The sequence below is a fragment of the Salvelinus sp. IW2-2015 genome, linkage group LG31 (assembly GCF_002910315.2).
Source record: "Salvelinus sp. IW2-2015 linkage group LG31, ASM291031v2, whole genome shotgun sequence".
NCBI classification, from domain to species: Eukaryota; Metazoa; Chordata; class Actinopteri; order Salmoniformes; family Salmonidae; genus Salvelinus; species Salvelinus sp. IW2-2015.
This window is the reverse complement of record NC_036870.1, coordinates 26699207-26716952: the sequence shown is the minus strand read 5'-3', so window position 1 is coordinate 26716952 and position 17746 is coordinate 26699207. Positions and strand designations below refer to the sequence as shown.

At 43.3% G+C, this 17746-nt stretch overlaps 1 pseudogene; it reads left to right on the top strand.

The window, feature by feature from the left end:
* Nucleotides 1-17746, top strand: part of LOC111955777 (syndetin-like) — a 322304-nt pseudogene that overhangs the window by 57101 nt on the left and 247457 nt on the right.

The window sequence follows — 17746 nt, the reverse complement described above, 5'->3', positions numbered from 1 at the left end:
ATTTAGCTAGTATCTTCCGAGCAACATAAACAACATGCATTAGTAATGCACCTTGGACGTGCCTTGTCTGAATGGCGGAGTGGTCTCGTGGCGCCCCTGCGTTGTCACTGAGTCCAGCAGAAGGGACAATAAGGTTCTGAATTTAGAACTGAAAAAAGACACATGCCCTACACAGACTCACAGCATTAGTGAGACCGACCAGCAAGCCAAGTTCTCTCTAATACCCGACCAGTGCCCTAAATCCGATTGTAAAACCTGAAGCTAACTACAGCTCTTGGGTCTCACCTGCACCCCAATGGCAGCCAAGGTAAGCCTTAAATCCAGTGAATCATCAGAATCAGGATATTTAAAAAAACATTTGTCATGCTACGAAGTTTTCAGTGGTATCATTTGAGCCTGTGAAAGAAGCAGTGTATGGGACGCAGGCTAAATACAGAGAAACACCAGAAACTTCAGCATATCACACACACAGTGTTCTCCCCATAACAAGACGGGCACTGCGCCACATTATGGACTTGGCTGCTCCCTTTTACACACACACACGCATACACACACACGCACGCACGCACGCACACGCACACGCACACAGTGATTTACTTAATTGCTCTTCCATGCCCTCATACCTATGGTCCCTGTTCTGTTGACCATTGAAAAATGAAATTGCTATGAAAATTCTAGAAACAAATAAGTTAAAATATATAATTTTTAATTTAATTCGCACTTAATTTGTTGTCATTTAAGGTTTTAGATTGCAGGAAATGGCAGTTAAAGGCATAAAAAAATGCACAAATCTCTAACTCATTGTGGGGGCAGAGCTGCCCTCCGGCCACCCCCACCACTAACTCGTCAGCACCACCTGTTAGAAATCCTGGAGAGAACCTTGCACGCACACACCTATGCTTCCTGACTGAGCAAATAGCATCTGTTAGTGAAGTGCAGGTTGACTCATAACCGGAGTCCCGCGGTATATCTGCAGCGGGGAGGCTTTAGGGTCATTAAATATTGTGTGGATGAGTGGCAGTGGGTTTAATAAAGAGAAAACAATGCCTTGAAAAATCCATAAATGTAGCATTCTTGTGCAATTTATATCTATAGGCAAAATGGAGGTATTTCTTTCATTGTTTTATGCTAACCGGCATTAGTGCGTAAGCCTAAGCTTTAGGGCCTAACTGTACGCCTCCAATTAGCCTACACGCCAATCATCTGTCTCCAACCTTAGGAGCATCCTTTTGGTAATGCGAGGGAGGCAGGAGGAGGAAGGACGAGGCAGAGGAGGAGGAGGTAGAGGCAGAGGGAGAGGAGGTAGAGGGAGGAGGAGGAAGGACGAGGCAGAGGAGGAGGAGTAGAGGCAGGAGGAAGACGAGCAGAGGAGGAGGAGGAGGTAGAGGCAGAGAGGAGGAGGAGGAGAGTAGAGGAGGAGAGGTAGGAGGAGGAGGAAGGACGAGGCAGAGGGAGGAGGAGGTAGAGGCAGAGGGAGGAGGAGAGCAGAGAGGAGAGGAAGGACGAGCAGAGGAGAGTAAGCAGAAGGAGGAAGTAGAGCAAGGGACCTCGTCCTTCCTCCTCCTCCCTCTACCTCCTCCTCCCTCTGCCTCTACCTCCTCCTCCCTCTGCCTCGTCCTTCCTCCTCCTGCCTCCCTCTGCATTACCAAAAGGATGCTCCTAAGGTTGGAGACAGATGATTGGCGTGTAGGCTAATTGGCAGGCGTACAGTTAGGCCCTAAAGCTTAGGCTTACGCACTAATGCCGGTTAGCATAAAACAATGAAAGAAATACCTCCATTTTGCCTATAGATATAAATTGCACAAGAATGCTACATTTATGGATTTTTCAAGGCATTGTTTTCTCTTTATTAAACCCACCTGCCACTCATCCACACAATATTTAATGACCCTAAAGCCTCCCGCCCTGCAGATATAACCGCGGGGACTCCGGTTATGAGTCAACCTGCACTTCACTAACAGATGCTATTTGCTCAGTCAGGAAGCATAGGTGTGTGCGTGCAAGGTTCTCTCCAGGATTCTCTAACAAGGTGGTGCTGACGAGTTAGTGGTGGGGGTGGCCCGGAGGGCAGCTCTGCCCCCACAATGAGTTAGAGATTTGTGCATTTTTTTATGCCTTTAACTGCCATTTCCTGCAATCTAAAACCTTAAATGACAACAAATTAAGTGCGAATTAAATTAAAAATTATATATTTTAACTTATTTGTTTCTAGAATTTTCATAGCAATTTCATTTTTCAATGGTCAACAGAACAGGGACCATAGGTATGAGGGCCATGGAAGAGCAATTAAAGTAAATCACTGTGTGCGTGTGCGTGTGCGTGCGTGCGTGCGTGTGTGTGTATGCGTGTGTGTGTGTAAAAAGGGAGCAGCCAAGTCCATAATGTGGCGCAGTGCCCGTCTTGTTATGGGGAGAACACTGTGTGTGTGATATGCTGAAGTTTCTGGTGTTTCTCTGTATTTAGCCTGCGTCCCACATACACTGCTTCTTTCACAGGCTCAAATGATACCACTGAAAACTTCGTAGCATGACAAATGTTTTTTTAAATATCCTGATTCTGATGATTCACTGGATTTAAGGCCTTAACCTTGGCTGCCATTGGGGTGCAGGTGAGACCCAAGAGCTGTAGTTAGCTTCAGGTTTTACAATCGGATTTAGGGCCACTGGTCCGGGTATTAGAGAGAACTTGGCTTGCTGGTCGGTCTCACTAATGCTGTGAGTCTGTGTAGGGCATGTGTCTTTTTTCCAGTTCTAAATTCAGAACCTTATTGTCCCTTCTGCTGGACTCAGTGACAACGCAGGGGCGCCACGAGACCACTCCGCCATTCAGACAAGGGCACGTCCAAGGTGCATTACTAATGCATGTTGTTTATGTTGCTCGGAAGATACTAGCTACATTCATACTGTTCAACTTCAGGCAAGGTTGCGACTCTATTGCTCATCATATATGGTCTGTATATATAGTAGTAGTAAGCTGAATTGCGGTATACAGACAGAATGGGTGGAAAAGGAAGTCTTTAGTCGGCCTCAGAGACTGATTCTGCTGGCAACACGGATCTGGAGGATGTTTGATGGCGTCATTCAGTTGGAGAGGTTAGTTTGGGTACAGCCTGAGTCGTGTCCACTTGCACGTCGTAGTAGGCCTTACTTCATGAGGTTAGCAGCATTGTCCATGCCCTTAAACAAGGAGTTGTTTGTGACTTGTTTGATGTTAACTAGGGTTGGACGATATTATGATAGCATTGTCTATCGGCGATGATTGACAGCCATCGTCGATAGTGACGACATCGTGATGTGACAGACGATGGTTTAGCCTACTTGAACTTCACTGGCGCCCCGCAGTAAAGAACGGAGTCTCGCAGCACACAGCAGGGCAGCACACAGCAGGGCAGCAGGGCAGTACGCAGCAGGGTAGCACAGAAGTGACTTTCTGAGTAATTTATGTGCCTATTCCTATTTGATATAGCCTTTTCAATAAATATGTGATACTGAATGCAGTAGAGGAATATAGGCCAGACAGAGTGGAGATGGATCAAATTACAAGTTTAAGTTTATTAAGAAAGAAATTATCCCTGCAGGCCAGGAAAATCCTTCCAAACGAGGTTGAAAACCAAATGGCCAATAACCTGTCCTCATTCCTCCTATTGGCCTGTCATTAGCTTTAAAATAACTTACAGTTAGCAACAGTCGATTATTTCCCAAATAATTTTATCCTACCAAGGTGTTGTCAAAAATAACAAGAATGAAAGTCTATACAGCCTAGGCAATTCTCAATCACAGCTTTATGATAGATACAAATGTTCTATGATTTTATGAGGCAAGTAAAGCAGTTATTATCCAGTTATTAAGATGGTGGACTGCTTCTTTCCAGCCCATGATGTCACTACGGTAAGACAGCCCGTTCCTTATCAGACAGTCACTGCTCGATCACAGCGCAACACACACACACACACACACACACCACACACACACACACACACACACACAACACACACACACACACACACACACACACACACACACACACACACACACACAACACACACATTATTTTTCATCATGATTTGTCCAGGCTTTCAACAACATTATCTTTCATCATGATTTGTCCAGGCTTTCAAATATTATCTTTCATCATGATTCGTCCAGGCTTTCAACAACATTATCTTTCATCATGATTCTCCAGGCTTTCAACAACATTATCTTTCATCATGATTCGTCCAGGCTTTCAACAACATTATCTTTCATCATGATTCGTCCAGGCTTTCAACAACATTAGTTTTCATCATGATTTGTCCAGGCTTTCAACAACATTATCTTTCATCATGATTCGTCCAGTTGCATTCGATTTCGCGCTATAGCCCAACTGTTGTTTTAGCTGAGTTTTTTGGGTTGGCTAATAGAAGGCGATAGCATTGTATATAACAATGTTTTATGCTTACATGATTATGATAGGATAAAGGTTGACATTGCACCCTAATGTCAACTGATCAAGCCGGTCAGGAGGCCATTCTCCATCTAGTTTGAATGGGTTTGTTTGTTTAGACATCTGTTCTGACATAAGAGCCCGCTCTCTGTTTCTCTTTTTATCTACCGTTCTGAATCAATTTTCCACCTCGTATTCCCTCACCAAATAGTTGTTTTTAACGTGACAGTGGTATGTCTTCCTCTGAATGCTACCTCTGTATAGGGGTCGGTCGACGACTCCACTTCCACCCTGAGATAAGGTCAGTTGGCGTGAGCTCCCACCTCAAGGCGATGACAGCTGGCTTTTCAAAAAAGATCCGTGAATCCGCCGGTAGCTGAGGGCATGTTCGTTCTTTGAGAGGTCGTTGTTGGTTCAGCCTTTTCCAAGTAAAACCAAACCACTAATTTCCTCATTCCATTACATAATCCTTCCATTTGTTTCTTTCATTCAGTGGGGTACTCTGGAGGAACAGAAGAACATTTCATACTTTGTGTAGGGGAATCATTCTCTCCCTGTTTCACCCCATTAGTGAAAGATAGGGCTCACAGGAAACTGGAGTGGATGAGAGACAATTTAATGTCAGCCCAACTGTGTGGGCTGTTACAGTAACCCTTTATTATACACAGTCTTATTCCAGCTAGCATTCAACTCTTCTGTACCGTAACATTTTACCATGTGAAGAGTGGACTGTTAAATAAAGTGTAACTTGTGTTGTTGTGTGACTTGTGATTGGTCGCTCAGTGTGAATGGATCTCTTGTTTTCCACAGGAGTTAGAGAGGGTGACATCATTACAAACCAACCTACAGCTGGCTGCAGTAATCTGCGCCAACACTAGGAGGTAAGCGTTCTGATGTGACCCACACTCCCTCTTAAAGCTGTTGTTCTTCCACAATGGACTATTGAGTTGAAAATTCCTGTTAGCATGTATTAAATGACACAGTCAATTTCATTCCCACTGTTTGCATGTACAATATGAAATCAGTACACGCTAACTTGACTTTGATATTGAGTCAGTCAGTGTTGTGATTCATGTTGAGATTACTCTTAACAGAACTGTGCCAGCATTGTAAATGTCTGTCACTTCCTGGTTCCAGGCAGCTGAGTGTTTCCAAGCAGGACTTCACTGAGGCCAGCCTGGGGCTCCTAGCCAATCAGAGGAGGAGACAGCTGCTCACAGGGCTACTGAAGCCACTGAGGACCATCAAGACCCTGGTAACTATCCAAGTCACCATGTTGCTTTAAATCCTCATACAGACACATAGATATCAACAGGATATTGACCTGCAACAAACAATTTAGTTGTGGAATGTTACACTTATTTTGTAATTGAGTTTCAACGTTTGTTTTGGGTCTTGATAGTGATGATCATGCTTAACTGTTCTCCTTGTTGTTTTACAGCGAAGGACTGATGTTAGACTCAGTGAGATGCTGGAGGTAAGAGTCATGCCACTAGAATGCATGTACACGGGTTCTCTAAAGGTCAAACAACAGGAGGCTGAGATCAGATGAAGCTCTAGGAGGAAATTCAGATCGTCATGAATCCCTGAATCCCATTTGTCATGGCAGAGCATCCTGGACTCATGCCTGCTTCTGTCATAAGGAGATTTGAGTAGATACTGTAGATTGTAAGGTCAGACACCGATATACAAAGGATTCATATTCAGTTATAGCCCATGCTTAAAGTAATGGGTTTAGAGCAGTTTATACTCAACCTGGGGTCGTACTGCAGGGGGTCTGCAAAAAATACAAAATAAAATATATATTTTTTATAAATATATATGTATAGATCGATATTTTTATTTTGTGTGTGTGTATATACAGTTGAAGTCAGAAGTTTACATACACTTAGGTTGGAGTCATTAAAACTTGTTTTCATGTTTGGAGGAAAAAGGGGAACGCTTGCAAGCCGAAGAACACCATCCCAACTGTGAACGGGAGTGGCAGCATCATGTTGTGGGGGTGCTTTGCTGCAGGAGGGACTGGTGCACTTCACAAAATAGATGGCATCATGAGGCAGGTAAATTGTGCTTATATTGAAGCAACATGTAAAGACATCAGTCAGGAAGTTAAAGCTTGGTCGCAAATGGGTCTTCCAAATGGACAATGACCCAAGCATACTTCCAAAGTTGTGGCAAAATGGCTTAAGTACAACAAAGTCAAGGTATTGGAGTGGCCATCATAAAGCCCTGACCTCAATCCTATAGAAAATTTGTGGACAGAACTGAAAAAGCGTGTACGAGCAAGGAGGCCTACAAACCTGACTCAGTTACACCAGCTCTGTTAGGAGGAATGGGCCAAAATTCACCCAACTTATTGTGGGAAGCTTGTGGAAGGCTACTTGAAACGTTTGACCCAAGTTAAACAATTTAAAGGCAATGCAACCAAATACTAACTGAGTGTATGTAGACTTCTGACCCACTGGGAACGTGATGAAAGAAATAAAAGCTGAAATAAATCATTCTCTCTACTATTATTCTGACATTTCACGTTCTTAAAATAAAGTGGTGATCCTAACTGACCTAAGACAGGGAAATTTGACCAAGATTAAATGTCAGGAATTATGAAAAACTGAGTTTAAATGTGTTTGGCTAAGGTGTATGTAAACTTCCGACTTCAACTGTGTATATATATATATACTGTGTATATATATATATTTATTTATTTACGGTACATTAAGATTCCAACTCCTAGTACGTTAAGATTCCAACTGCTACAGTATGTTAAGATTCCAACTGCTACAGTATGTTAAGATTCCAACTGCTACAGTATGTTAAGATTCCAACTGCTACAGTATGTTAAGATTCCAACTGCTACAGTATGTTAAGATTCCAACTGCTACAGTATGTTGAGATTCCAACTGCTACAGTATGTTGAGATTCCAACTGCTACAGTATGTTGAGAAATTTTTCCCACTGCTACAGTATGTTGAGATTCCAACACTGCTACAGTATGTTGAGATTCCCACTGCTACAGTATGTTGAGATTCCACTGCTACAGTATGTTGAGATTCCACTGCTACAGTATGTTGAGATTCCCACTGCCCCAGTATGTTGAGAATCCACCTGCCCCAGTATGGCTGAGATTCCAACTACTACAGTATGTTGAGATTCCAACTGCCCAGTATGTTGAGATCAACCCTGCCCAGTATGTTGAGATTCCAACTGCCCCAGTATGTTGAGATTCCAACTGCTACAGTATGTTGAGATTCCAACTGCTACAGTATGTTGAGATTCCAACTGCTACAGTATGTTGAGATTCCAACTACTACAGTATGTTGAGATTCCAACTACTACAGCACATTCAAACACTACAACACAAGGTATGTTAAGAAACCCTAATTATTTCTTCTGATGTCAGTACAGTCATGGATTTGACACTCAAAGGATTGGCCCATTTCACATTTTAGAATCAAACATATTTTTGCAAAAATGTCAAGACATTTTGCCATGCTACTGACTTTGTCAGTTGAATGACTCGGACAGTGTAGGTAGTTCATGTGGTGTAGTGTAGAGTGAATTTACCCCTAGATGCTGATCTTGTCAGTTGAATGACTCGGACAGTGTAGGTAGTTCATGTGGTGTAGTGTAGAGTGAATTTACCCCTAGATGCTGATCTTGTCAGTTTTGCATTTCCTCCACTAATGGTTCTCTTTTTCATATATTTTATTGGAGTTATTTTTGTGTGTTAGAACACTTAATGCTTAAGGTTATAATTGGGGGAAGGGAAGCTGATCCTAGATCTGTACCTATGGGAAATCTTACCCCGGACCTAGTTCATGTACACGAAGTTTAATCTGGTGAGTGAGTTCATTCACTGCTTTGTGTTGAATAATGTAAGAGCAGGCTGAATAGTTTGAGGGGCATTGATGCTTTAAAAGGTTGTGGCTGCTACTCAGAAAGTGCTCAGATTAAAGTACCAGGTTTTTATCAAAATCTATTTTACAGGCCTTTTACCTGTGCATAATAAAACACCACCCCTTTTTCATCACAAACTTTTGTGTCCTAAGGAAAGTAAATGGACATTTCCTAATGGGTTTAAACCTTCTCATATGGTGGGTTTCAAAACCATTAGTCTGATAATGTATTACAATGAATGTTTTGTAATGTTCGAGAGAGAGAGTTAGTGAGTCTTGGTTGAATGCCACTGTCCGTGTTCAGACTTGGGGAAAAAACATTATGTCACGCAATGACAAAGCTTTCCCAGGGTCACACTCCTCTGCACCTCTCTCCGCCTCTCACCCCTCTCCAGCGAGCGTTTGCATGCAAGAAAAGGCAGAGCAGTATTTGAATTAGCGTCAGACTGCTATGTGTTTAGCAAGGTTGCATGGCAGTGTTGTAGTACTCGAGACCAGTCTCGGGGCACGTATTGAGTGTCTTGGTCTTGTCTCGGTGTTGGATACATTTGTTCTCTGTCTTGACTCGGTCTCAGACAGTAAGGACTCATCATTTCTTCCTGAGACCAGCGAAGTAAAAATTCATTATCAGCTTCTATTCATTCAGCTCATAAAACCGCTTCACCAGGCGAAGCTCCTTTTTTGGAACATTAATATCCAGCCTTTATATCTGTTATAAACATGTTTGCACAGTGGCAAACCTATAGGCCTTCAGTGTGTGACAGGTTAGTACTAGAGGTCGCCTGATTAATCGGAATGGCCGATTAATTAGGGCCGATTTCAAGTTTTCATAACAATCGGTAATCGSCATTTTTGGACACCAATCATGGCCGATTACATTGCACTCCACGAGGAGACTGCGTGGCAGGCTGACTACCTGTTATGCGAGTGCAGCAAGGAGCCAAGGTAAGGTGCTAGCTAGCATTAAACGTATCTTATAAAAAAACAATCAATCTTAACATAATCACTAGTTAACTACACATAGTTGATGATATTACTAGTTTATCTAGCTTGTCCTGCGTTGCATATAATCGATGCGGTGCCTGTTAATTTATCATTGAATCATAGCCTACTTCGCCAAATGTGTGATTTAACAAGCGCTGTCGTTGCACCAATGTGTACCTAACCATAAACATCAATGCCTTTCTTAAAATCAATACACAAGTATATATTTTAAAACCTGCATATTTAGTTAATATTGCCCGCTAACATGAATTTATTTTAACCTCTCTTGGGTATGTGGGACATTAGCGTCCCACCTCTTCAACAGCCAGTGAAACTGCTGGGCGCCAAATTCAAATACAGAAATACTCATTATAAAAATTCAGAAAACAAAACATATTTTACATAGGTTTAAAGCTGAACGTCTTGTGAATCCAACCACGGTGTCAGATTTAAAAAATGCTTTATGGCGAAAGCATACCTTACGATTATTTGAGAACATAGCCCACTAGACAATTCATTACAAACAGTAACCAGCCAAGTAGAACAGTTAGTCAGAAATAGAGATAAAATGAATCCCTTACCTTTGATGATCTTCATATGGTTGACTCAGCAGACATTAATTTACTCAATAAATGTTTATTTTGTTCGATAAAGTCTCTTTATATACAAAAACCTCAGTTTTGTTCGCGCGTTTTCTTCAGTAATCCACAGGCTCAAACGCAGTCAAAACAGGAAGACAAAAAAATCTAAATTGTATCCGTAAAGTTCATAGAAACATGTCAAACGATGTTTATATTCAATCCTCAGGTTGTTTTTAGCCTAAATAATCGATAATATTTCAACCGGACAATAACGTTGTCAATTTAAAAGGTAAACAAGAATTGCTCTCTCTCTGTCGAGCGCATGAAAAAGCTCTGCAACACTTTAGCGTCCAGTCATTCCGAATGCTCTTATTCCCTAATTTTTCAGAACACAAGCCTGAAACTATTTCTAAAGACTGTTGACATCTAGTGGAAGGCATAGAAACTGCAGTTTGAGTCCTAAGTCAATGGATACTGTTATGGCATTGAATAGAAAACTACAAAAAAATTAAAAAAAATTATCAGTTCTGTTATACTCACAGACGCTATTTTAACAGTTTTGGAAACTTTAAAGTGTTTTCTATCCAAATCTACCAGTTATATGCATATCATATATTCTGGGCCCGAGAAGCAGGCAGTTTAAATTGGGCATGCATTTCATCCAAAATTCCGAATGCTGCCCCCTACCCTAGTGAAGTTAACTAGGGAAATTGTGTCACTTATCTTGCGTTCTGTGCAACAGAGTCAGGGTATATGCAGCAGTTTGGGCCGCCTGGCTTGTTGTGAACTGTGTGAAGACTATTTCTTACTAACAAAGACAGCCAACTTCTCCAAACGGGGGATGATTTAACAAAAGTGCATTTGTGAAAAAAATCACAATCTTTGCACAAATGTACCTATCCATAAACATCAATGCCTTTCTTAAAATCAATACACAGAAGGATATATTTTTAAACCTGCATATTTAGTGAAAAGAAATTCATGTTAGCAGGCAATATTAAACTAGGGAAATTGTGTCACTTCTCTTGCGTTCATTGCATGCAGAGTCAGGGTATATGCAACAGTTTGGGCCGCCTGGCTCGTTGCGAATTAATAGAATTTTACGTAATTATGATATAACATTGAAGGTTGTGCAATGTAATTTAGACTTATGGATGCCACCCGTTAGATAAAATACGGAACGGTTCCCTATTTCACTGAAAGAATAAACGTTTTGTTTTCGAAGTGATAGTTTCCGGATTTGACCATATTAACGACCAAAGGCTCTTATTTCTGTGTGTTATTATGTGATAATTAAGTCTATGATTTGATAGAGCAGTGTGACTGAGCGGTGGTAGGCAGCAGCAGGCTCGTAAGCATTCATTCAAACAGCACTTTACTGCTTTTGCCAGCAGCTCTTCACAATGCGTAAAAGCATTGCTCTGTTTATGACTTCAAGCCTATCAACTCTCGAGATTAGGCTGGCAATACTAAAGTACCTATTAGAACATCCAATAGTCGAAGGTATATGAAATACAAATGGTATAGAGCGAAATAGTCCTATAATAACTGCAACCTAAAACTTCTTACCTGGGAATATTGAAGCCTCGTGTTAAAAGGAACCACCAGCTTTCATATGTTCTTGTGTCACGCTCGTTGAAATGAGTAGACCAAGGCGCAGCGTGAATAGAGTTCCACATATTTTTAATAAACTGAAACTCACCAAAACAAAACAAAACAATAAAGCATAAACGAAACGTGAAGCTACTGGTGTGCACTCGCGCAACTCAATGTAGACAAGATCCCACGAATACCAATGGGGAAATGGCTACCTAAATATGATCCCCAATCAGAGAGAACGATAAACAGCTACCTCTGATTGGGAACCATATCAGGCCACCATAGAAATACAAAAAACACCTAGATGACCACCTAAGTCACTATCATGCCCCAACCAACACAGAGAAAAAACAGCTTACTATGGTCAGGGCGTGACAGTACCCCCCCCCCCAAGGTGCGGACTCCGATCGCAAATCCTGACTCAATAGGGAAGGGTCCGGGTGGGCATCTATGATGGATGACGCAGGGCTTCGGGGGCGGCTCCGGTGCGGGACGAAGTACCCACTCCGCTCGCAGATACGTCTTCCTCCATGGCGGTTCTGGTGCGGGGATCATCGCCGGAAGCGCCGGACRGTGGGTCGTCGCTGAAGGCACTGGACCGTGGATTGTCACCGGAGGCTCCGGACTGAGAACCCCTAATGAAGGCTCTGGACTGCAGATCGTCACTGGAGGCTCTGGACCGCTGACCGTCGCTGGAGGCTTCGTCGCTGGAGCACTGGACCGTGGATCATCGCCGGAGGCTCTGAACTGGGAACCACCACTGGAGGCTCCGGACTGCAGATCGTTGCCGGAGGCTCTGGACTGGGAACCCCCGCTGGAGGCTCTGGACCGTGGGTCGTCGCTGAAGGCACCGGACCGTGGATTGTCACCGGAGGCTCCGGACTTAGAACCCCTGCTGAAGGCTCTGGACTGCAGATCGTCGCTGGAGGCTCTGGACCGCCGACCGTCGCTGGAGGCTTCGTCGCTGGAGGCACCGGACCGTGGATCATCGCCGGAGGCTCTGAACTGGGAACCCCCGCTGGAGGCTCTGGACTGCAGCTCGTCGCTGAAGACTCTGGACAGCAAATCAGCGCTGGAGGCTCTGGACTGCAGATCGTCGCTGGAGGCTTCGTCGCTGGAGGCTCTGGACTGCAGATCATCGCCGGAGGCTCTGGACTGGAAACCCCCGCTGGAGACTCCGGACTGCGGACCATCGCCAGAGGCTCCGGACTGGGGACCGTCGCCGGAGGTTCCGGACTGTGAAACGTCGCCGGAAGCTCCGGACTGGGATCTGTCGCCGGAAGCTCCGGAATGGGAACTGTCGCCGGAAGCTCCGGACTGGGAATTGTCGCCGGAAGCTCCGGACTGGGAACTGTCACTGGAAGCTGCGGACTGGGAACTGTCGCCGGAAACTCGGACTGGGAACTGTCGCCGGAAGCTCCGGACTGGGAACTGTCGCCGGAAGCTCTGGACTGTGGAGGTGCACTGGAGGCCTGATGCGTGGGACCGGTACAGGTGGCACCGGGCTGATGACACGCACCTCAGGGCGAGTGCGGGGAAGAGGGACAGGATGTACTGGACTGTGGAGACGCACTGGAGACCTGATGCATGGGACCGGTACAGGTGGTACCGAGCTGATGACACGCACCTCAGGGCGAGTGCGGAGAGGAGGCACAGGACGTACTGGACTGTGGAGGCGCACCTGAGGTCTAGAGCGCAGAGCTGGCACAACGCTTCCTGACTGGATGCTCACTCCAGGACGCATGGGGCTGTGATGGCGCACTGGAGACCTGATGCGTGGAACCGGTACAGGTGGCACCGTGCTGATGACACGCACCTCAGCACGCCCGCTCTGCAGTGCTCTCAACGCCAGCACCTCTCTCCGGAATCTTGCGTCGAGCTCCTCACTCGACTCCCTGACTGGCTCTGGTTCACTCCTCGGCTCCGCCGACTGCTCCATGTGCCTCCCCCCCCAAAAATGTCTTGGGGTTTCTGTGGCCTTCCTCCCCGACGTCGTTGCTGTCCTCTCATGCTCCTAGGCGACTCCCGCCAAGGAAGGCGATCCTGTCCTGCCAGGATTTCCTCCTAAGTCCAGGATCCCTTCCCATCCAGGATCTCTTCCCAAGTCCAGGATACTTCCTCCTCCTGGGCATGCTGCTTGGTCCTTTGTTGGTGGGATCTTCTGTCACGCTCGTTGAAATGAGTGGACCAAGGCGCAGCGTGAATAGAGTTCCACATATTTTTAATAAACTGAAACTCACCAAAACAAAACAATAAAGCATAAACAAAACGTGAAGCTACTGGTGTGCACTCAGGCAACTCAATGTAGACAAGATCCCACGATTACCAKTGGGGAAATGGCTACCTAAATATGATCCCCAATCAGAGACAACGATAAACAGCTGCCTCTGATTGGGAACCATATCAGGCCACCATAGAAATACACCTAGATGACCACCCAAGTCACTATCACACCCCAACCAACAAAAAACAGCTTACAGAAAAAACAGCTTACTGTGGTCAGGGTGTGACAGTTCTCATGTTCTGAGCAAGGAACTTAAACGTTAGCTTTTTAAAATTTAGCTTTTTTACATTGCACATAATGCACTTTTACTTTCTTCTCCAACACTTTGTTTTTGCACTATTTAAACCAAATTGAACATGTTTCATTATTTATTTGAGACTAAATTGATTTTATTGATGTATTATATTAAGTTAAAATAAAAGTGTTCATTGTTATTCAGTATTGTTGTAATTGTCATTATGACAAATATATTAATCGGCCGATTAATCGGTATCGGATTRTTTTGGTCCTCCAATAATCGGTATCGGTATAGGCGTTGAAAAATCATAATAGGTCAACCTCTAGTTAGTACAGTGGTTGACCAATAGGCCTTCAGTGTGACAGGTTAGTACAGTGGTTAACCAATAGGCCTTCAGTGTGACAGGTTGGTGATTCTGAAAGGACAGAAACCGTAATACCAGCGCACTCATGTAGGAAAGTGCACTTTTTGTAAAACACAAAGGGCCAGTGGTGTAGTGGAGGGTATATGCAGATATAAGCCATATAGCCATGTAAATCATACGCAACGTAGCGTACACAAAGTCGTTAAATATATGAACATGTGCGCCGCACACAGCCTAGTTTCAGCGGAATATCATCTACAGGCAGCAAGAGTCTGCAGCTCTCAACTGGTTTTGACAATGAGCAGCTCACCGAAGAATAACATCACTAACCGGCAGGGTAGGAAAGATGTTTCAACTTATATCTACCAGTAAATGCTAACTAAGGCAACAATGGGTATTGGTAAATGTTTAGTCAAGTGTTGGTTAGTAGGCTATTTGTGATGCACAATTGTCATCGTGAGCTGTTTGCATCAGTGGCGAAGACATGGATGGGCCTGGGTGGACAGAGGCCCACCCACTGGGGAGCCAGGCCCTGTCAGGCCAACCCAAACAGATTGATGTGGTTTAAGCATTGTTGTGGACTTAGACCATCAAATCTTTTTTTTATAAAAAAAGGTGTGATTTTGAGAGTGGAAATATGAAAAATCGATAGGAAAGCTAATAAAAAACCATAGGAAAACATAGGGTTTTTCAAACAAGGTGCTTTTCCTTCGCTGGGCGTGCCGTTTGGGAACTTTTTGGCAAAATTAAAGAATACTCACTTCTCCAGGCATCACCACACAACTGCGTAGGGCCGATGGAAAGACAGCAGTCACACACGGCATGATGTTAAAGGATAAGCAGTCCATAGACTCTGAAATAATAAGCCAGTAGATCCCAATCATAAGAATACAAAAACACAACTATTACTTCCCATTGCAAAAAATATTTCATAAAGTAACCAGTGACTTAAAGTTTAAAGTGGAGTTGACAACSTTTTTACTACTTTGCAGAAACACACAGCCAATCATAATGTCATCAAACATATCAAATTCCCAGTTCATGCTACAAAAGCAAATTTATAAGAGGTTTTAAAAATMGATTATATTTGACTTAACGTTCCATGACGTACACTAAGATGTTGTTGGCACAATAGATGGATACAGTCAATGCATGATTAWTATAATTCACTAATACATTTCTTTGTAGTCCAATAAATATTGCTGTCAGTTTGTAAATCACAGGTAGCCTGGTACATTGTTTACTCTCTCCATTTGGGATGCACTGTATCCGTTTCAGTGACTCAATATTCTGGACAAAAACGGACGAATGTACAGTAACTAAGGCTGGGAATGTCAACAAAATCAAACTAGCTAGGGAAATGATCACAAGTCAGTCATAACGTGGCTAAGAGGCTAGCATATCTATTTATGTAGCAAGCTAAAAAACAGAGCCTAACTTGGCTGCTAGGTGGACGTCAAATTATGTCATGCCATTGGAGGAGTGGGTGAGTGACTGACTTATTCCCCTCATATAATTTTTGGTGGCTATACACATTTAGAGATGCAGGTGTAATTTGGTAAGCTAGTAAGAACTTGAACCACTGTTATACAGTTAGCATAGCTCTTGCGTTCACGCAAATTCACTCTGGCTCTCTACTCCGATTTCAGAGAACTCTCGTCTGAGTGTGATACAGCGCAGCACATCTGATGAATTGACGAACACGCAACACTTGCACAATATGACCAGTGTCAGTAAACGTGGGCAAAAAAAGTAGTTTGTCAAGAACGCTCTAGATAACATGTAAACTGCCTAACCAGCTCTGCTACGGCTTCAATATTGCTGTAGAATTTTCATAAATTCTTAGAATGCTTGGGAATTACGTATACTAAGAATTTATGAAAAGGTGAAAATGACCATATCTAAGTGGTTGCTTGTCAGAATATAAAAATGTTTAAAAAAAATCATATTCTTCCTGGGGGTGTATACGAACAGATTTTATGTCATGTTGTTTAAATGCTGTCAATTCCACTTTAAATGCAACAATATAAGTTATTTTCAAAGAGATGGCTAACAACAGCAAGTGCGCTGCAATAAAAAACACAGTTCCACTCACCAYATGATGATAATTTGAAACTTAACTTCTTGTTGAAAGTTATTTTTGAAAAGGGAGAAGCTAACAAATTAGCAACAACATCCTTTTTGATAACACCTGCTGCAGCCCCTGCAAACTAGCCGACAACAAAAGCTAGCTAGCTAGACAATGGGAGAAATACTGCTCGCTATTGCGCAGTGACCTGTTGGCCTTCAGGAAGGCAGAAGTTTCCATACATTTTTGTAAATATGTTCCCACTCATTAAGTCAGTGTGTTTGGTTGATTTCACATTCCAAATTTTGCCCTAATACAGTTGAATGACAGATGCCTTTATCTAGCTTCTGATGGCCTAGCCAATGGCTGACTTAGCTAGCTAGATTTATCTCCCCAGAGACCAGCAAAGAAAAATCTTCAGTGTTAACCCTTTCCTTTCCAACAAAAACAGAAGAGATTAAATCAGAAACATCATTGAAAATAATAATATTATTAATATATATATTAATATATATCCTTTTCTGAAGGTGTAGAAGGCCCATTGTTCCCCACCGTGTTTGGGTTAGTAATATTTGTAGAGTGCCTCTTTTCCCTCAGAATGTATTTCTTCACTATTCTGAATGTCTAAAGAATCCACATGTTGTTCTGAAATGTGAACACAGAAACACTGGACATTTTCAACTCTTATTATGGTGGGGATTTGACTAAATTACAGTCATGGTCTTGAATTGGACTTTTTCTGGTCTTGTCTCGGTCTTGGACCCCTTGTCCCCCTCCCGGTCTTGGTCTTGACTCGGACTCAATTTTCTCCGGTCTTGGTCTTGAATCAGTCTCGCTTTAGGTGGTCTCGAACACAAAACTGTTGCACGGTATCGGATGCAAARGCTGGTACTGGCCTGGATCAATAAGCCACTGACTTATTTAATGACCTGTCATTATTTCAGTAGGCTTTCCCCCGTGAGGAGGGGGGTTAGGGGAGAAGCGTTGGAGGGTTGCTGAGTGCCTTGCTGTATATGTCTTGGGCCAGAACACATTTTTACTGTTTGTTTCTCTCTCTTTAATTCCCCTCTTTCTGTCAATAAGCCACTGACTTATTTAATGACCTGTCATTATTTCAGTAGGCTTTCCCCCGTGAGGAGGGGGGTTAGGGGAGAAGCGTTGGAGGGTTGCTGAGTGCCTTGCTGTATATGTCTTGGGCCAGAACACATTTTTACTGTTTGTTTCTCTCTCTTTAATTCCCCTCTTTCTGTCCCTTACCTTTAAACAGCTTTAAAATCCGAATGATTGTCATGGCTTTTTAATCTCTCTCG